The sequence below is a fragment of the Pezoporus flaviventris genome, unplaced genomic scaffold (assembly GCF_033815535.1).
Source record: "Pezoporus flaviventris isolate CSIRO_AGI_PZ_B2104156 unplaced genomic scaffold, CSIRO_AGI_Pfla_v1 ptg000023l, whole genome shotgun sequence".
Classification (NCBI taxonomy): domain Eukaryota; kingdom Metazoa; phylum Chordata; class Aves; order Psittaciformes; family Psittacidae; genus Pezoporus; species Pezoporus flaviventris.
In genome coordinates, this window is record NW_026892571.1 from 13,252,129 (window position 1) to 13,266,260 (window position 14,132).

Below are 14,132 nucleotides of genomic sequence, written 5' to 3' on the forward strand. Positions count from 1 at the left end.
AATGATGCTTTGGGGAATGGGCTAACAGTAATCTCTGTGCTCTGGGCTCTTTGTTAGAGCCTGTTAGAGGGGACCGAGTCCAGACTCCTGCTTTCTGCAGCCTGAACCTGGGAGCAGAGGCATTTAGTCCTCCATAGTATGGCTTGGGAAAAAGGGAATTGGAAAGAAATATAAAAGGCAGAGAGGTTTGGGTCAAAGAGAGGCAACGAAAAGTCATGGTAAGGGAGGGAAGCAAGAATGGCCTTGCAAAGAAACTACAATGTGGTCCTTGTGGTAGCTGCATGAAAATGTTTCCCTTGGCTTGCTTTGAGCCAGGAACAAGAGCCGACCCATGGAGGGGCTGTTCCAGGCATATTAGAAGCTGCTCAGCTCTGAAAATCACTGCAAAGGGCTTCCCAAAGGACAAGGAGATCCAGATGTAAAGGGGTGGGATGCAGCATCATTTCCCATCTGGAATGCCCTAAACTGAGAGTAGGGACCTCCCAGTGCTGGAGCCACCACACCCCACCAAAGGGACCAGGATGTGTAGATCCCTCTTAGCCCTATTCCCATCCCCAGAAGCCTAATTTAGGCAAAAGCACCTCCCTGGCACAAGTGAGGACCATCCACTTACAGGACCCCCCATGCCATCAGGCTGTTATGCTAATAGAAGTGATGTCAGTTGTCAGTTATGTCCCCCCATCACCTGTCAAAGCCATAATCCCATGGAGGGGACCAGGATGGGCTGCAGAGCCACCCTGGAGGTGATGGAGCAGGATGGGGGACACCTCCTCCCCACTGCCCTGCCACCAGGCAGCAGATTTGGGTCTACATTGCCCACTCCACTCCATGGGCGCTGGGATGTGGAAAGGACTCTGGCTGATGTGGGGGTACCAATGCGTGGTACCAACTGTTGGGGCTGCTGGAGGGCTCAGCCTCCTGTGCTGGCTCTCCATCCCTCGGGTGTACATTCCTCCAGGCTCAGGGAGTGCTGGGGCTGCTCTGGCTCCCAGGAAGCATCCCGGCCGTGGTGGAGCCAGCCTCCTCCCCATCCATCATCCTTATCAGGCGGCGCTGTCAGCCCAGTGGTCCCTGGCAGCGGGGCTGCACGGACGACGAGCCGGAGCCGTGCGGCGAGAGACAAGCAGGAGGCATGGCAGTGATAAGCAATACTGCAAACAAACACAACAACTCCCCTCCCTGGGGACTTCAAAGCACCAAGCTGAGATTTATGTGGCCACGGAACCCCTGTGGGTGCTGGGAGGGTGGGGGCAGCACAGGGTGGGGATGTGGGTGCCAGGACCAGAGCTTGCCCGTGTGGAGCTGTGGATCTGACAGTCTCCTGTGGGATGTAAATGGGATGGAGGCAAGGACCAAAGCAGGCTGTGATGGACACAACCCAATAAAGCAGCAGCTCAGCCCCAGGCAGGGCTGTGTCCTGTGGCCATGGGCTCTCTGCACCCACTGGCTCCCAAAGCATCCCATAACAACGTATTCCAAATGATTTGCCCGGAGTGATGAGGGCCATTTGCTTCTCACATGCAACTACCTCACCAGGAATAAAGTAGCTTTGAAAACCGGCTCGTGGGCTGTCAGGTGAGAGATTTAGGGCTATTCCCAAGGAGAGTGAGAGCTCAGACACAACTGCTCTCCACCTGTATCAGAGAGGTCCCACGTGCATTACCCCTGCTTACATTAACGGGTATCTTATTCCTCTGGTGGTCCCAATGAAATCCGTGAGACCTCTTGTGGCACGAGCTGAAACTCCACACGCATCCCTCAGACATCGCATCAGGGCATCACGGCTCCGGGGTTGTTGCCAACCTATCCAAACACCTCCAGGAAGAGCATCTGGGCAGTACCAGGAGAAGAGATATTTCAGGAATAACTGGAAAGGAATTCTGCTGTGGTTAACGCAGGGATGAAAGCATCTCCAACCGGGGACGGTGTTTGGATGATCTACTGCTGCGAGCTGCAGGGAAAAGAGACAGAGAGAGGAGACCCAAGGGAGGTTAAAGCCATTGCAGCACAGCAATGGCCTTGGGGAGAGCTGGCATGTGGTATAGGGGAGGTGATGTACAGCAACATACATGTACTCACAACATGTATGCATACACATGTTTATAGACATGTTAACTTCCAGCTGTACATACACATATCCAAGTGTAATAACGCTATTGAAACAAAATGAGACCATTGCTGGCAATTGCTTCTTTTTCTCTTTATAGGATTCAATTTCATCGAGCTCTGTCTGAATGCCAAGTCATGGTGAAAAGTTAATGATCATTAGCTTCCTTAAAAGTCTCTTGAACTTCTATAAGCATTATTCATCAAGGACTCTTGTCTTTATTTGTCAACATAATGATGCAAAATTAGGATTTTACCTTTATTTGATTTAACTTCCTTTCCCCCAAATTTAAGAACTTTATCTTCCAGTTTTCTTTCTTTCCTCCCTCCTTATTTTTAGTAAATGAAAAAAGACTTAAGAGGATCCCCATCTATTTCACTTGAGTGAATTAATAGCAGAAGGAGTGCCATTCTTAACCTGGCTCATTGCAGATCAGACCTATTCCAGGTGAAGGAAGAAGTGTTAATTTCACTCTGTACCTTTTGTGGAGAAAAAGCCCATTACCTCAGCTGCCCCCACAGGAGGTGTGGACAAAAGCTCCCATCAGATGCACTTTGGTGAAAGGCATCCTGATGCTGGAACACCCACATTCCCTGCTTCATCTCCTACACTGGGACAGCCCTTCTTCTGCCTTTCTCTTCTTACCATGACTATGGTGCGGGCCTCCCTTGGCACACTGCAGAGTCTGCTCCTTTGCTTCTAGCAATGGCAATGCACACCAGCCCTACATATGAGCACCAATCACCTTGCACCAGGATCATAGATGTGACCACTCATCTGCAGCAGCCAACCACCGTCCCGTCCCGTCCCGTCCCATCCCGTCCCGTCCCATCCCATCCCGTCCCGTCCCGTCCCGTCCCGTCCCGTCCCGTCCCGTCCCGTCCCGTCCCGTCCCGTCCCGTCCCGTCCCAATCTCCACCTTTCCACCACCGATCCCCTTCAGCTTTTATACCACAGGTGATGATGTCAGTAGTGCCTGCCACACCTGATTGGCTGGTGGGTGCTGGGGGGCGTGGTCTCCCTGCTCAACCCCTCTTTAAAGGGGGCAGAATCCCCCACCTTGGTGGAACTGGTTTTGCCTTTGTTGGTGGCATCCTGCCTGGTCCCCTTCCCTGCTGCCCTGCCAGCAGAGAGCACGCCTGCACATATACCTACTTACATACATTGTGATATCTTGTTTTAATTACATTAGAGCAAATGACTCCTTCCCCTTTGGTTTATATCAGTACTTTGGGTTTGTAATTTATCTTGGCACAGTCTAGACTGGAGCCACTTTGAAGCTGTTTCAAACAGGATGAGAACAAACAATTTTTCCAAAGTGGCTGGATTAAGAGAACTGGCAGCCATTCATCTTTAGGGGAAGGCTTGTGGCAGTGCCGTGCCCCTGCTGGAGCCCTGCCAGCCTCCTGCTCCCTGTCCTGCTGGGACACAGAGGTCCTAACCCTGCGGAGGGTGGGAAATCAGAGTTAGCTACTGTGTGCAGGGGAGGGGCTGGCAAAGGGCACCGCCAGGGGGGTCTGTGCAAGGAAAACCTGATTTATTGCTAATTATTTGTGCTTAGTTTATTCCTATGTGTGAGATGAGGTGGTTGTGTAGCAGGAGATGCAACGTCCTGCAGTCTGTCCTGCTGCTCCTCCAGCCCATGGGGCCATGGTCACCCCATCCACACCCAGAGCACTGCTCCCTCTACCCCTTTTCCTATAAACCTTATTGGCATCTTTAATGCCAGGAAATCTCTCCTTATTTTCTTCAGATAAAAGTAATCCTGAAAACATCTTTACTAACCTCTATGGTTTCCCCAAGACATTTCTTTCTTTAAAAAAAAACCAAACCAAGACCAACTCTTTCATTGACTGGGAAAGTGGTTTTCTTCTGTCTTCAAGTACCCCAAAAGTTGGAGGGCTCATTGTAGAAGCATAGTAAAGGGAATACATCTTCTTGAGCCCTGCATTGAGCTTATACAGACCTCCTTCCATGTGCAGGGTGCGAGTCCTGGGGGTCTTCATGGCCACTTATTCCCTCAGGCCTTGGTCCCCCATCCCTGCCAGGGATGTCTCTTCACCACCTTGGCTGCCATGCTCCCTGGCTGCCCTGCACTGCCACAACTGCAGCTCTGAGCAGCAGCAGAGCTCACATGGAAACACATGTGTTTTCTATATTCTTCTGCCCAAACGCTGGGTTTTAAATATTCCAGCAGCGCTGTTTGCTCGGCAAAAGCTGCCAGGGTTTATGACAGATCCCTCCTCCTTAAGGCTTTGAAAGAAGGCTGTAAACATGCTCGCCAGGCTAAAGTGTTGCCTGTAAAGGGGGTTGCTCCCCTCATCATGTGCCTATTGGCTCCAATTAGCACTGGCAGGAGTCAACCGCAAAGAGAAGGCAGAGCTTATCCCTGGGAGTGAATTGATTTATTTACAGCATTTTCAAAGCAAGATGAATATGGATTTTCTTTTTTTTTTTTTCCCTTATGAAGCTACCCATTTGCGACAGGGAAAAAAAAAACAAAACCAAAACAACCATCCCCTAAATAGCTGGAAGCAGAAAGAAGCTGTTTGATTTGCTTGAGATGGAAATTCAGCTTTGTTTAAAGAGGGTGGGATAAGATCACCTGGCATTTTACTGGAGCCTTGACCTGGCCATCACTGGGCTGGGGGACAGGGAACCAGCCATGCTTGGAGCAGAAGACCAGCATCATGGCACTGATCTGGGTTTTTCTGGGATGCCGCCTGGGTACCACTGGATTGCACCTAGGGAGGAGATGGAGGAGATCAGCCCAGCTGCAATTCCAAACCCATGACATCCAACCATCCCATCACAGATTTAGGTACCTTGGGACAGCTATGTTGGGAAGCAGCAGCTCCACTCTCTGCTTTGGGACTTGCTGGATAAAATGCAGTCTTTGTGGGGCCAGTTTCAGTCACTGGGGAATGGGCATCCTGGGGCAAAACCTGCGGCAACCCCATGAGGAAAAAAACCTCCTCATGCAGGAGAGCCAGGGAGCGGGCCAGCCAACACCTCCCTGTGGGGCTTTGTGATTCCATGCCAGCATCCTCAGTGGGAAGCAATAGGAAGGTAAAGCTGTGTGCTCAATGGGTCCCATAATACCACATCCAATCATGGCTTCAGGTTCACTTGGGTTCCTCACCCCATCAGCACAACAAGGCACCCACGTTCATCCATCAGGTTCCTTTCCATGTCTGCTGCCAGCAACCTGAAGGTCCCTTCTCCAGCAGAGCAGCTGCTTTCCGTCACGGTGCCGTCAGGAAGGAGCCGGGTGAGGAGGTGTTTGTACAGGCAGGAGTTACGGCCATCGCCTGCTACCGACAGTGCTCTGCTCAGCAGCGATAACTCAGTGCTGGAGCTGCCCAGGCAAGGTGGTAGCTGACAACAGGGGGGTTATGGACTCTGAAGGGGACTTTGTTAGTGGTGACCTCAGGGGACTTTGGTACCAGGACACACTGGAAGCTTGCTGTGCTCATCACAGGAGGGGAGGCGATGTGGTTGGCAAAGGTGGGAGTACACTGTCCCTGCAGGTCCCTGTGCCATTGCAGCGGCTGGCAGCTTCAGTCCTTACTAGAGCTCTGGGTCCTCTGAGTGTCCCCTGCAGTGCCTCAGCCCTCTGTCTCATGCTCACCAGTGAAGGGAAGGGCTGCAGTGTTGCGGGAAGATGAGACACGATAAAAATCACAACTCTATCGGGTCTGCCCAGGGATAACCTGTGCCTCAGTTTCCCTGCAAAACCTGCTTGTGACATGCTGTCCCAAGGCAGGAAGGCAGCCTGGGCTTGGGCACTGCGCTCAGCTCTTCCTCTCAACATTAAACAGGCGATGCTGAGCCCTGAGCATCCCTAGCACTGAGAGCCAAGGCCCTGCTTTGGGGCTGGGCTCAGCTCAGTAGCTGAATCAGCAAATAATTAGCAGGACCAGAGCCGGGGGATTAGCATCCCTCTCCTCTCCAGCCATCCAACACAGCTTAACCCTTTCATCCATGCGTCTCCAAAGCTTTGGGGTCCCTGGGGGATGCTGTTGTTGGGCTGGTGCCACTGTGGGGATGGTTTCCTCACACTCCTCTCACCGGAGCAGTGTCCTTGGCACAGTAGCAGCCATGGAGCTGGTGTATGGCTCCAGGCGAGCTGTCAGTCCCGTGCCTGGCGGCTCGTTTGTTCACCTCCGGGCAGCCCGATGACAGCGCTTCCCTTTACTACCAGCTGCAAAAACCTGGCAGCTGATTTAGGAGAGCTCCCGGGGCCCAAAATGTAAACCGTTTTTCACCAGGAATATATAAGCAAGCCATAAAATAAGGGATTTGAGTCTGGTCACATGGGACAAAGCCTCCCATAAAACTGAAGCATTGATCTGTATTTTAGTGAGCAGCTTCGAAACTGCCCAGATGATTGAAGACCTGAGCTTTAACAAACTCTGTAATCTCCCACCATACATCTGAAGTGGCATGTTTGAAGTCTGAGGACGAGTTATTTATATGATTTGTATAATACATGGTGAAAGGACATTAGCCACAGCTCAAGCACCGGTGATGGGTACTGCTGCCAGAGGGATGTAGTCGCTCCATGTCAGTGCTGCCCTGCACATTGGTACTCATATGTGATAGATGAGGTGACCCTAAACTGCAGGATCTGGCCATGCTACTGCACAGCAATGCTGTCCTGGCTGCCCTGTGCCATCTGTAGCTTCTGGTCAGGGAGTTGTGGCCATCTCCTGCCTTCCTGGCATGTGTCACCCCCTTCCCACTAGGTCACCCCCTCTCAATGTCTGTCATTCCCTTAATGATGTCTGTCACCCTCTTCCTAGAAACCTGCTCCTCTTATGTGTCATGCTCTTCCAAGCATCTTTACAGCCACCATGGTGGTGTGTGTCACCTCCCTCCCAGCATATGTCACCCCCATCCTGGTGTTTATCACCTCATTCCCAGTGTGTCATCCCTTCCTGACATGCATCACACCTTTCCCAGCATATGTCACCCATTTCCAGCGTGTCACCCACTTTCTGGGATGGATCACCCTGCTCCTGGTGTGTGTCTCCCTGCTCATGGAGGAGCAGAGGAAGCCATGTGGGGAAGAAACCCACTGCCACCCTTTCATTTCCATGACCAATAGGAAATTTGTTTGAGAAGTGTATTTTCACTATAAAAAGTGTAAATCTGGGGATAAACAACATTACTTATAAATTCCAATCAAATCCTGGTGAGGCCAGAGGGGTGTCTGGGATATGGGCTGAGAAAGGCCAAGTGCCATTTAAAACCATGACTTGCTTTTCCATGCCTGGGAGATGTTTCCTTTCAGCCCTAACTTCACTTACCTTGGACTTCAAGGGGTTAAGCAAAATATAGTTAGAAGCTGGAAAGTGTCTCGTCCAAACCCAAAACAAAGCAGGACAATTGGGGTCACCTAAAGCGTATCACAACCTTTAGATGAAGTTTCTCAGTAGCTTTACTGCCCCAAAATCTCCATGGTTCCCTATTTTATATATATACGCATTTTGGGGACAGCTGTGAAACCCAAACCACCCGGTGCTCGGCACTTCCAAAAATCCAATTTTCCCATTTCCTGCTTGTCTCTCTTGGAACATCAACTAATCACAATAGTTTCCCATGGAGGTTATCATCCAACCAACCAATAACCCCTGGAAAGCCCCACAAGCTCCCTACCATGCAAGCCACAGCCAGTGCTGGTGCAGCATTCTGGGTTCAACCCTCCTTTCCCCCTGCAGGCTTCATGGATAGGTGGAAAACAGTGCAACATTCATCCTTCAGAGAGCATTCTGTGTCTCCCAGCACTGGGCTCCCGTGCCCTTGGCAGGACGATGAGAGGTGTGATTACTAAATCCCTTGCCCACTTAAGGCAGGCTCGGAGCTCCAGCCCACAGCGAGGCATATTTGAAATGCTTTGGGCCAGATTCCTGTGCTGTGCAAGCTTTCCAAAGGTGACCCAGGAACACCCCCCCTCCCTAAAATAGCCCCTGGCCATGACACTGAACTCATGCTATTGCTGGGGTCCTTGGGGTGGGCACTGTTATGCCTTTGGGAGCACTGGGATGGGGAGGACACGGGGGACAGGGTCTGCTTTGTCTCATAGAAGCAACCCCGAGCAGAAGAACCAGGGTGGGACATCCAGGGCTTTGGGATGTACAGCTCCATTTGGGAGCTGTACACCATGGTCCAGGCATGGAGGGGTCTGGGGGAGCCACTATGATCCCTGTGGGGTGCATTGCTCCCATCCAACCAATGCTGCTGGAAAGGAAGCAAGGGAACACTTATAAGAGGGCTTAAGTGTACAAACCTGATAAGGGATTAGGAGGGTTATTTCTCACTCTCTTCCCAGTTACCAGATAGGACAGGACTGGGGCTGCTGGTGAGGGGGCCAAGCTGTGGGGTGGGCTGGGGGCAGAGCCCCCAGTGCTTTCATCAGGGGGGAAACCACATTAAATGTCCAAGGTTTCACCACATGGGGAAATTATTAGGGCAGCTTTTTGGCAGGGGTCAGAGCGTCACTTTAATAGCCCTGGCTTTAATGAGTGAGCGTGTGTGTGTTGTTGATGGCTGTGAAGTTCCCTAAACCAAGGGAAATCACTTTGGTTACCTGCTTCACTTCCATGGACTGGCACAATCAGCATCTGGAAAGGACTGAGCCCACCTCTTCATCTGTCCCGATAACCAAAACTCCTCTCAGTGACTCACTGCTTGACCAGAGTTAAGGATCAAACCTCATCTTGCAGGGAAATAAGACAAATCAGCTTTGAACCCTCCTTACAGCCAGCTATGGGGCAGGTTTTACACCAAACCTGCCAGAGTTCTCCGACTGTGTGAAAAATCAACTTTCGTTCAAAAAACATACATTTTAAAAGCTTTAACTGTATCACTTAAAAAGGGGTGTGTGTGTGTGTGTGTGTGTAAATAATTCTAAGTCAGTCCCAGGAGCTTTGCTTGCCTGACTCACGATTAGGGGTTTTATATTATATATATCTATATATATCACATCAGAAAATACTGTAAAACCCACTTTCAAAGCCTCAGAGGACCTCGGCCTCCTCCGAGTATTCAAAAGCATCAATTACATGAACATTACGGGCAGGATAGTTTGTACGAACCCTGTTAAAAAGTCAACCTGAGACCTGTGCCTCTCAATCCCCTCGCTGCCCCCAGGGCTGGAACTGATTTCTACCTGGGCTTTGGCACTAGGAAATGTTTCACTTGAAAAAATGTTGAAAAGCATTAAAAGCAGCCCGTATGCACTATTATTGAGAAAATCCCACACAGATGGGCTGCATTGAACCCCCAGCAATTATTTTCTGCCTTTCTCGTGAGCTAATGAGATGATCAGAAGTCCCCGGCGGCCTTCTTTTGCCTGCAGACCTGTGCATCAGCCTCCTCCTCTGCAGTGTGGGGCTGGCACGAGCCCCTTTGCCAGCCATGGTGCTCCACTGAGAAAGCAGCAAAGGAAAACTCTTGGGGTTTATGGCTTTTTTAGTTCTGAACGTGTTTTGCTGTACCTGCACATCAAGGACCCACAGGCTGTCCTATGGCAAACCCATGGATGAACAGGGGTAGCCAAAAGGAGAAAACAATCATTTTATCCCATATTAAATTGGATTTGACATTATGCTGCCAATAGGGACCCTTTTGCCTCTATTGCTGAGCATGGGATGCGGGTGTTAAGCTGGGTCAGGGCACAGCATTGTCTCCCATCACTCCCCCCAGCATTTCCCCACAGCTCTAGCAGCAATGGGGAGCCCTGTTCAGGCCAGACTACCAGTTGTTTACATCCCCCGGTGCCTCTGTGCCGCTGGGAGCCCTGCACGCAGCCGGGCGGGATGCACACTCACCCCTCTGGCATGAGCAGAGCAGAAGGTGGCTGAGCTCTGCGCCCTTATCAGCACCAGAGCCCTCATTACTGTCCAGTCTAATACTGCAGGCTTGGCCTGTACCTTACGGGCCTGATTCCCTTAGACAGAAGCTGTTATTGTCCAGATGAGGGGTTTGAAGTCTTGCAAACACAAACCTATCCTCAAAGGGAATTTCTTTCGCTGACACTTCCCGAGACAAAGAAACAATTCCTGCCTGTGCTTTCTGCAGATGGATCTGGCCTTTTTTCCTCCCCTCCTCTGGATATTTGCAGGGCTGCCTGCTTCTGCTTTCAGTAAGGAAGGGATTGGGGTGACCACCTCAGTGTGGGGCAGGAGGGGAGACCCCGCTGCATCCCATTTTACCACTGTGCTGGGATCTGCTTTACCAACACTATTCACACAGGTCTGGGCTGGATGGGGGTCTGGGCAGTTGCTTGCCAGCCCTTTCCCAAAATCTCCATTTATAACTGGGAAACAGCTGGATCATTCCTTAGTGCCCATTGCTTTCCTCCAGCACGATATGAGGCTCCTGCTCCAGCTGGGCTTGGCCAAGCAAAGCAGCAATGGGAAATCCCATGGCCTTTCTGCACTGTAAGCTCATCATATTGTACCTTGTTAATGGTGCACGAGGCAAGAGCCAGCTCCTCGCTCACCGAGCCCAGAGCAAGGCTCCTGCTGCCCACACTAGGATAAGAGCAGGCTCTTGTTCGCCAGTGGAAACGGCATCTTGAAGAAGTAATCTGATCAGATGCAACTAGTTATTATAGTGGACTCGGTGACTTTAATGAGCTCCTGCACAGACTGGATTACCGCGGTCACTCATCCATAGTTCATTAGGGCTTCAGAAAGGGGATCCACGAGCACTCATGAAATACGACCTCCTAATCTCACCTAAAGCAGGAGAAGCCTGGCTATAAAGAAAACACCTTTTAAAGAGCCCACAGAGTGAATAAATCTCCCTCGTGCTAAAAGGCAACGAAAGCGGACCTGTGAGGGGAGGGGATCTGCTCATGGGATGCGTTTTCCGTGTGCGCAGTTAAAAGAGTCCTCACTTGGCTGGAGGAGCAGAGGTCCTTCTGGTTCTCATTGATCCAAAATATCTGTCTAATGGTTTTCTTGGGGTTCCTGGGGAAAAGGAATGAATGCTGGTTGGGTGGAGGAATGAGGTGGACAGTTCTGCTGTCCCCCTGGACTGCAGTGGGCAGAGAGCCAGAGGAGAAAAGTCTGCCCATCCTGGAGGGATGCCCAGTTTGTGTGTCCCAAATGCAAGGCTGGAAACATCATTTATGGGCAAGCTGGTACCCATGCCCCTGAGCCTATCCCCAGCTGATCCCTTTCCCAGGAAGAAGGGCAGGTTTGGCATCACCCCAGGTATCTGCTCACAAGAACAGATCACCAGGGTAAGGATGCTCCTCTGAGCATGGCACATCACCTGGTACCACTGTGGTAACATCCCTATGAATGGAGGAGAAAACAGAGCTCCAGAGAACGTGGGGACAGGGATCCCATTTGCACAATGCGAAAACCATTAACTGGGAAACCCACCTCACTCCATGGGCAAAGGAGGTTGGCATGGCAGCAGCGATGCCGGTATGGGGGGATGCAGAACTTCACAAGCAGGATACTCAAAAGGAAAACCTGAGAAGATTCCTTGTCCACTACAAACCACCCCAGCCCTTATCAGGGAAAGCATTCAGCAAGCGATTAACTGAAGACTTCATTAATACTGCTGCAGCTGGGACAGCTCAGGGGCTTAACCTGAAGCATGTGCTCCACTGGCTGAGGGTCTTAATGCACTTAGTGAACATCTGGATACAGCCCGCCCCTTCCAGACCTTTCTTCTCTCCATGGGCAATCAGGTTATCTGGAGGGGAAGGAAGCCTGAAAGCTGACTCTGTCCTTCAGGGCCGCTCTCATTCCTCAGCAGCCCTGGGGGACGATTTGGCAGACAGGAGCATCACAAGGAATGTCCTGTGATGGACAGCTCTTAACGGGACACCTCTGCATGTACCCCTCTGCAGAGTGACCACAGATTCAGACCCCAGCCCATCCTCAGCAGCCTCTTGGCGTGGAGCAGTGATGCTGAGGTTGAAGGATGCTGCTTCCCCTCCAGACACCTCCGCGCAGGCACGGGTACCTCTGGACACGCAGGCTCTGCAGACTCCAAGCGCCGAGAAATGTTTGACAGAGCAGCGTACATATTCCAAACACTGTTTGATTCATGTTTTAAAGTCCCACTTGCAAGCATACTTCCCCAGCTCAGGCATCAATCACTGCAAATATGTTCTTATAAACAAAGCAATACAGACTGACTGTCTCTTCCACCCCTTACCATGTGCAGGTCACTGGGCAGCACCCTGAGGAGAGGCACTTCCCAGTACATCTGAGCCTCCCTGGAAGATACTAGCACAGGTAGCTAGGAATAAGCAGCAGGAAACCCCTCACTGGTGGCACAGTACCACCTAAGGGCATGGATCCCAAAGACAGATGAATCCCTCATCGCTGTGCTGAGGATGACTTGCTCCTGCTGCACAGCTAGAAGAAGGTTACCCTTGGATGGAAGGGTGTCCATCCTTGAGGTGACCAGGCATCCCACTGGATCCTCATCTCCATCACTCCATGTCCCCCCAGACACACATCCCTGCCAGAACAGTCAGGGATGACGGATGCCGTAGTCAGGACAGAGCATTTCCCAGTACCCAGAGTTCCTGCATACAGCTGCACACTTAGAAGGGCAACAAGAGCAGATGCCTGATTGCATTTTGTGTTTTAACCCTGAATGTCTCATTATCACACCTAATACCTACAAAAGAACCCCCTCCTCAGCACTGGGGACCTGCTGCATGTGGTGTGGGCATGGGCAGGTCATGGTTGACTGCTCCCCATCATCACTACACTGTCACCACCGATGATACCCTGCCTGTGCTGCCTGAAGGAGCATAGGGTTGTGCTAGGACAAGGCTGTACGTGCTTCCACTACCATGAACATCCCAGACCCTACAAGCCCCAGCCCTTGTCACCATATAGGGCACACACAGCTATGGGGCCACCCCTGCTGCCAGACAGGCACCCCAAGAGTCCTTACAGGAGCAGTGAGACACGATGAGGATGGTGACAGAAATGTCTGCTCCAGACTCATGGGTTATGGAGACTTTCTGAAGCAAACTTCCTTTCCTTATGACGCTCCAGCACAGCGCAGGATCCTGCTGATGGGCAGCTCTCGTGCTCCTCATCCCTCTGTTTAGGAAAATTAAATAGGAAAGAATCCAGCAGCAGCGCTTTCCTCCCACTGCACAAGATGGATCAGAGCTTGCCACTGCAGGTAAACTGTCCCACTGTGATCCAACCCAGTGCTTTGTCCTGAAATGCTCCACTACAGCGAAATAAATGACTCCTCTGGAGCAGGGTGACACATTCCAGCCCCAGACAGTGACACTGACAGATGCAATCATCCTGCGAGGTTTAATGGGAACATGGCACTGGCAATAGGAAATTTATGAGGAATTTGGGAGAGGAAAAGGAAAACCAACAGCATTTGCTGGTGTGGGAGGGAGGAAGGTCCCGATGGGGCAGCATTGTGGGTGACTTGGTGGCAGAGGCCTGGCTGCAGGGAGGGAACAGCACCATAGTGGGACTAAAAAGGAGTCCTGGCTCTGTCACCCATGAACAAATGATCAAGAGGTGACATCGTGGCCATCTGCATGGGAAATGATCATCCCTGTGGTCCCAGCATGACTCCCATCCTGCTGCTGAGCACACAGAGCTGCTTTTCCAGAGCAGCAGCATTGCATCCCTGGGTTTGAGCATGCTCAAGTGCTCTCAGGTCAATGCCACGAATCCATGGCACCGAACACATCCAGCAATTGGTGGATGGGGCTTGGAGCAACCTGCTCTAGTGGAAGGTGTCCCTGCCTGTGACAGGGGGCTGGAACTGGATGAACTTTAAGGTCCCTTCCAACCCAAACCAGTCTGGGATTTTAAGTGGCTCAGGCTCATACAGCTGGGGCTGAGCACCAGCCTGCTCACTGCACAAGCTCCCCATTCCAGCTGGAGCACTAAGGCAATGGACTGTTTGGACACATACTCCAGGTTTTCCTCCCCAGCTCTTGCCCTGCATCCCTGTCAGCAGGACGGAGAGGCTCTATCAGTCTACATCTTGCCTGAGCCAG

The 14,132-nt window shown here is 51.4% G+C and overlaps 1 protein-coding gene and 1 long non-coding RNA gene across 2 annotated transcripts in view; one reads left to right on the forward strand and one right to left on the reverse strand.

The window, feature by feature from the left end:
* GEMIN5 (gem nuclear organelle associated protein 5) overlaps positions 1–4,074 on the forward strand; it is a 108,022-nt gene extending 103,948 nt beyond the window's left edge. Inside the window, exon 29 of the transcript XR_009743996.1 lies at positions 4,063–4,074. The gene's annotated coding sequence lies outside the window, so the exon portion shown is untranslated. The remainder of the gene's footprint in view (positions 1–4,062) is intronic.
* A 6,403-nt stretch (positions 4,075–10,477) lies between these two features.
* Positions 10,478–13,724, reverse strand: LOC133271067 (uncharacterized). The gene is made up of 3 exons (XR_009743994.1): positions 13,049–13,724; positions 10,951–11,088; positions 10,478–10,854 (listed from the first exon to the last, which is right to left on the reverse strand). It is a non-coding gene; the product is annotated as an uncharacterized LOC133271067 (long non-coding RNA).
* Positions 13,725–14,132: the final 408 nt, after the last annotated feature.